The 6,000-nt window shown below is 51.3% G+C and overlaps 1 protein-coding gene across 5 annotated transcripts in view; it reads left to right on the forward strand.

Moving 5' to 3' along the window:
• The window catches only part of dicer1 (dicer 1, ribonuclease type III), a 265,924-nt gene that overhangs the window by 151,333 nt on the left and 108,591 nt on the right, over positions 1-6,000 (forward strand). The gene's annotated exons all lie outside the window — the stretch shown is intronic.

A 6,000-nucleotide genomic window follows, 5' to 3' on the forward strand; every position in this document is an offset into this window, starting at 1 on the left:
TATTTTAAAAGAAGAGTTGGCTAAGAATGTCTTGGAGGTGAAAAGAGTATCAGATCGAGTGATGAGGCTGAAATTTGAAATTGAGGGTGTTATGTGTAATGTGATTAGTGGCTATGCCCCACAGGTAGGATGTGACCTTGAGGTGAAAGAGAAATTCTGGAAGGAGCTAGATGATGTAGTTCTGAGCATCCCAGACAGAGAGAGAGTCGTAATTGGTGCAGATTGTAATGGACATGTTGGTGAAGGTAATAAGGGTGATGAAGAAGTGATTGGTAAGTACGGTATCCAGGAAAGGAACTTGGAGGGACAGATGGTGGTAGACTTTGCAACAAGGATGCAAATGGCTGTAGTGAACACTTTTTTCCAGAAGAGGCACGAACATAGGGTGACCTACAAGAGCGGAGGTAGAAGCACACAGGTGGATTACATCTTGTGCAGACGATGTAATCTGAAGGAGGTTACCAACTGTAAGGTAGTGGTAGGGGAGAGTGTGGCTAGACAGCATAGGATGGTGGTGTGTAAAATGACTCTGGTGGTGGGGAGGAAAATTAGGAAGACAAAGGCAGAGAAGAGAACCATGTGGTGGAAGCTGAGACAGGACGAGTGTTGTGCAGCTTTTCGGGAAGAGGTGATACAGGCTCTCGGTGGACGGGAAGAGCTTCCAGAAGACTGGACCACTGCAGCCAAGGTGATCAGAGAAGCAGGCAGGAGAGTACTTGGTGTATCTTCTGGCAGGAAAGGAGAGAAGGAGACTTGGTGGTGGAACCTCACAGTACAGGAAATCATACAAGGAAAACGATTAGCTAAGAAGAAGTGGGACACTGAGAGGACCGAGGAGAGGCGAAAGGAATACATTGAGATGCGACACAGGGCAAAGGTAGAGGTGGCAAAGGCAAAACAAGAGGCATATGATGACATGTATGGCAGGTTGGACACTAAAGAAGGAGAAAAGGATCTATACAGGCTGGCTAGACAGAGGGATAGAGATGGGAAGGATGTGCAGCAGGTTAGGGTGATTAAGGATAGAGATGGAAATATGTTGACTGGTGCCAGCAGTGTGCTAGGTAGATGGAAAGAATACTTCGAGGAGTTGATGAATGAGGAAAATGATAGAGAAGGGAGAGTAGAAGAGGCAAGTGTGGTGGACCAGGAAGTGGCAATGATTAGTAAGGGGGAAGTTAGAAAGGCATTAAAGAGAATGAAAAATGGAAAGGCAGTTGGTCCTGATGACATTCCTGTGGAGGTATGGAAGCATCTAGGAGAGGTGGCTGTGGAGTTTTTGACCCGCTTGTTCAATAGAATTCTAGTGCGTGAGAAGATGCCTGAGGAATGGAGGAAAAGTGTACTGGTGCCCATTTTTAAGAACAAAGGTGATGTGCAGAGCTGTGGCAACTATAGAGGAATAAAGTTGATGAGCCACACAATGAAGTTATGGGAAAGAGTAGTGGAGGCTAGACTCAGGACAGAAGTGAGTATTTGCGAGCAACAGTATGGTTTCATGCCTAGAAAGAGTACCACAGATGCATTATTTGCCTTGAGGATGTTGATGGAAAAGTACAGAGAAGGTCAGAAGGAGCTACATTGTGTCTTTGTAGATCTAGAGAAAGCCTATGACAGAGTACCCAGAGAGGAACTGTGGTACTGCATGCGGAAATCTGGAGTGGCAGAGAAGTATGTTAGAATAATACAGGACATGTACGAGGGCAGCAGAACAGCGGTGAGGTGTGCTGTCGGTGTGACAGAAGAATTTAAGGTGGACGTGGGACTGCATCAGGGATCAGCCCTGAGCCCCCTTCCTTTTTGCAGTGGTGATGGATAGGCTGACAGATGAGGTTAGACTGGAATCCCCGTGGACCATGATGTTTGCAGATGACATTGTGATCTGCAGTGAAAGCAGGGAGCAGCTGGAGGAACAGTTAGAAAGATGGAGGCATGCACTGGTAAGAAGAGGAATGAAGATTAGCCGAAGTAAAACAGAATATATGTGCATGAATGAGAGGGGTGGTGGGGGAAGAATGAGGCTACAGGGAGAAGAGATGGCAAGGGTAGAGGACTTTAAATACTTGGGGTCAACCGTCCAGAGCAATGGTGAGTGTGGTCAGGAAGTGAAGAAACGGGTCCAAGCAGGTTGGAACGGGTGGAGGAAGGTGTCAGGTGTGTTATGTGACAGAAGAGTCTCTGCTAGGATGAAGGGCAAAGTTTATAAAACAGTGGTGAGGCCAGCCATGATGTATGGATTAGAGACAGTGGCACTGAAGAGAAAACAGGAAGCAGAGCTGGAGGTGGCGGAAATGAAGATGTTGAGGTTCGCTCTCGGAGTGACCAGGTTGGATAAAATTAGAAATGAGCTCATCAGAGGGACAGCCAAGGTTCGATGTTTTGGAGACAAAGTTAGAGAGAGCAGACTTCAATGGTTTGGACACGTCCAGAGGAGAGAGAGTGAGTATATTGGTAGAAGGATGATGAGGATGGAGCTGCCAGGCAAGAGAGCTAGAGAAAGACCAAAGAGAAGGTTGATGGATGTCGTGAGGGAAGACATGATGGCAGTTGGTGTTCGAGAGGAGGATGCAGGAGATAGGCTCTCATGGAAAAGGATGACGCGCTGTGGCGACCCCTAACGGGACAAGCCGAAAGGAAAAGAAGAAGAAGATGTATATATATGTATATATGTATATATGTATATATGTATATATATGTATATATGTATATATGTATATATATGTATATATGTATATATGTATATATATATGTATATATATATATATATATATATGTATATGTGTATATATATATGTATATATGTGTATATATATATGTATATATGTATATATGTGTATATATGTATATATATATATGTATATATGTGTATATATATATATATGTGTATATATATATATATATATATATATATATATATATATATATATATACATATACGTATATATATATATACATATACGTATATATATAGGAGGAGGAGCGGCTCTACTCTGAGATCCTCCCGGATGACCGAGCTTCTCACCCTATCTCTAAGGGAGAGCCCGGACACCCTGCGGAGGAAACTCATTTCGGCCGCTTGTATCCGGGATCTTGTTCTTTCGGTCACGACCCACAGCTCATGACCATAGGTGAGGGTAGGAACGAAGATCGACCGGTAAATTGAGAGCTTCGCCTTTCGGCTTAGCTCTTTCTTTACCACAACGGACCGATACAAAGTCCGCATCACTGCAGACGCTGCACCGATCCGCCTGTCGAGCTCCCGTTCCATTCTTCCCTCACTCGTGAACAAGACCCCAAGATACTTGAATTCCTCCACTTGGGGCAGGATCTCATCCCCGACCTGGAGATGGCATGCCACCCTTTCCCGACTGAGGACCATGGTCTCAGATTTGGAGGTGCTGATTCTCATCCCAGCCGCTTCACACTCGGCTGCGAACTGTTCCAATGAGAGTTGGAGGTCACGGCTTGATGAAGCCAACAGAACCACATCATCTGCAAAAAGCAGAGATGCAATACTGAGGCCACCAAACCGGACCCCCTCTACGCCTCGGCTGCGCCTAGAAATTCTGTCCATAAAAGTTATGAGCAGAATCGGCGACAAAGGGCAGCCTTGGCGGAGTCCAACCCTCACCGGGAACGAGTCCGACTTACTGCCGGATATGCGGACCAAACTCTGACTCCGGTCGTACAGGGACCGAACAGCCCGTATCAGGGGGTTCGGTACCCCATACTCCCGAAGCACTCTCCACAGGACTCCCCGAGGGACACGGTCGAACGCCTTCTCCAAGTCCACAAAACACATGTAGACTGGTTGGGCGAACTCCCATGCACCCTCGAGGACCCTGCCGAGGGTGTAGAGCTGGTCCACTGTTCCACGGCCAGGACGAAAACCACACTGCTCCTCCTGAATCTGAGATTCGACTTCCCGACGGACCCTCCTCTCCAGCACCCCTGAATAGACCTTACCAGGGAGGCTGAGCAGTGTGATCCCCCTGTAGTTGGAACACACCCTCCGGTCCCCCTTCTTAAAAAGGGGGACCACCACCCCAGTCTGCCAATCCAGAGGCACTGTCCCCGATGTCCACGCGATGTTGCAGAGGCGTGTCAACCAGGACAGCCCCACAACATCCAGAGCCTTTAGGAACTCCGGGCGAATCTCATCCACCCCCGGGGCCCTGCCACCGAGGAGCTTTTTAACTACCTTGGTGACCTCAAACCCAGAGATAGGAGAGCCCGCCTCAGAGAACCCACACTCTGCTTCCCCATGGGAAGGCGTGTCGGTGGAATTGAGGAGGTCTTCGAAGTATTCTCCCCACCGACTCACAACGTCCCGAGTCGAGGTCAGCAGCGCCCCATCCCCACTATACACAGTGTTGGTGGTGCACTGCTTTCCTCTCCTGAGACGTCGGATGGTGGACCAGAATTTCCTCGAAGCCGTCCGGAAGTCTTTCTCCATGGCCTCACCGAACTCCTCCCATGCCCGGGTTTTTGCTTCAGCGACCACCAGAGCTGCATTCCGCTTGGCCAGCCGGTACCCATCAGCTACCTCAGGAGTCCCACAGGCCAAAAAGGCCCGATAGGACTCCTTCTTCAGCTTGACGGCATCCCTCACCGTTGGTGTCCACCAACGGGTTCGGGGATTGCCGCCACGACAGGCACCGACCACCTTACGGCCACAGCTCTGGTCGGCCGCCTCAGCAATGGAGGCGCGGAATATGGTCCACTCGGACTCGATGTCCCCCGCCTCCCCCGGAACATGAGCAAAGTTCTGTCGGAGGTGGGAGTTGAAACTCCTTCTGACAGGGGATTCTGCCAGACGTTCCCAGCAGACCCTCACAATACGTTTGGGCCTGCCACGTCGGACCGGCATCTTCCCCCGCCATCGGAGCCAACTCACCACCAGGTGGTGATCAGTTGACAGCTCCGCCCCTCTCTTCACCCGAGTGTCCAAGACATGCGGCCGCAAGTCCGATGATACGACCACAAAGTCGATCATCGAACTGCGACCTAGGGTGTCCTGGTGCCAAGTGCACGTGTGGACACCCTTATGCTTGAACATGGTGTTCGTTATGGACAATCCGTGACGAGCACAGAAGTCCAATAACAGAACACCGCTTGGGTTCTGATCGGGGGGGCCGTTCCTCCCAATCGCGCCCTTCCAGGTCTCACTGTCATTGCCCACGTGAGCATTGAAGTCCCCCAACAGAACAATGGAGTCCCCAGCGGGAGCGCTCTCCAGCACCCCCTCCAAGGACTCCAAAAAGGGTGGGTACTCTGAACTGCTGTTTGGTGCATAGGCACAAACAACAGTCAGGACCCGTCCCCCCACCCGAAGGCGGAGGGAGGCTACCCTCTCGTCCACCGGGGTGAACCCCAACGTACAGGCGCCGAGCCGGGGGGCAATAAGTATACCCACACCTGCTCGGCGCCTCTCACCATGGGCAACTCCAGAGTGGAAGAGAGTCCAACCCCTCTCGAGAGGACTGGTACCAGAGCCCCAGGTGTGTGTGGAGGCGAGTCCGACTATATCAAGTCGGAACTTCTCGACCTCACACACCAGCTCGGCCTCCTTCCCTGCCAGAGAGGTGACATTCCACGTCCCTAGAGCCAGCTTCTGTAGCCGGGGATCGGATCGCCAAGGTCCCCGCCTTCGGCCACCGCCCAGCTCACACTGCACCCGACCCCTATGGCCCCTCCCACAGGTGGTGAGCCCATGGGAAGGGGGACCCACGTTACCCTTTCGGGCTGTGCCCGGCCGGGCCCCATGGGTGCAGGCCCGGCCACCAGGCGCTCGCCTTCGAGCCCCACCACCAGGCCTGGCTCCAGTGGGGGGCCCCGGTGGCCCGCGTCCGGGCAAGGGAAAACGAAGTCCATTGTTTGTCGTCATCATTAGGGGTCTTTGAGCCGTGCTTTGTCTGGTCCCTCACCTAGGACCTGTTTGTCATGGGTGACCCTGCCAGGGGCATAAAGCCCCAGACAACTTAGCTCCTAGGATCACTG

This window comes from Phyllopteryx taeniolatus, chromosome 13 (genome assembly GCF_024500385.1).
Source record: "Phyllopteryx taeniolatus isolate TA_2022b chromosome 13, UOR_Ptae_1.2, whole genome shotgun sequence".
Lineage (NCBI taxonomy): Eukaryota > Metazoa > Chordata > Actinopteri > Syngnathiformes > Syngnathidae > Phyllopteryx > Phyllopteryx taeniolatus.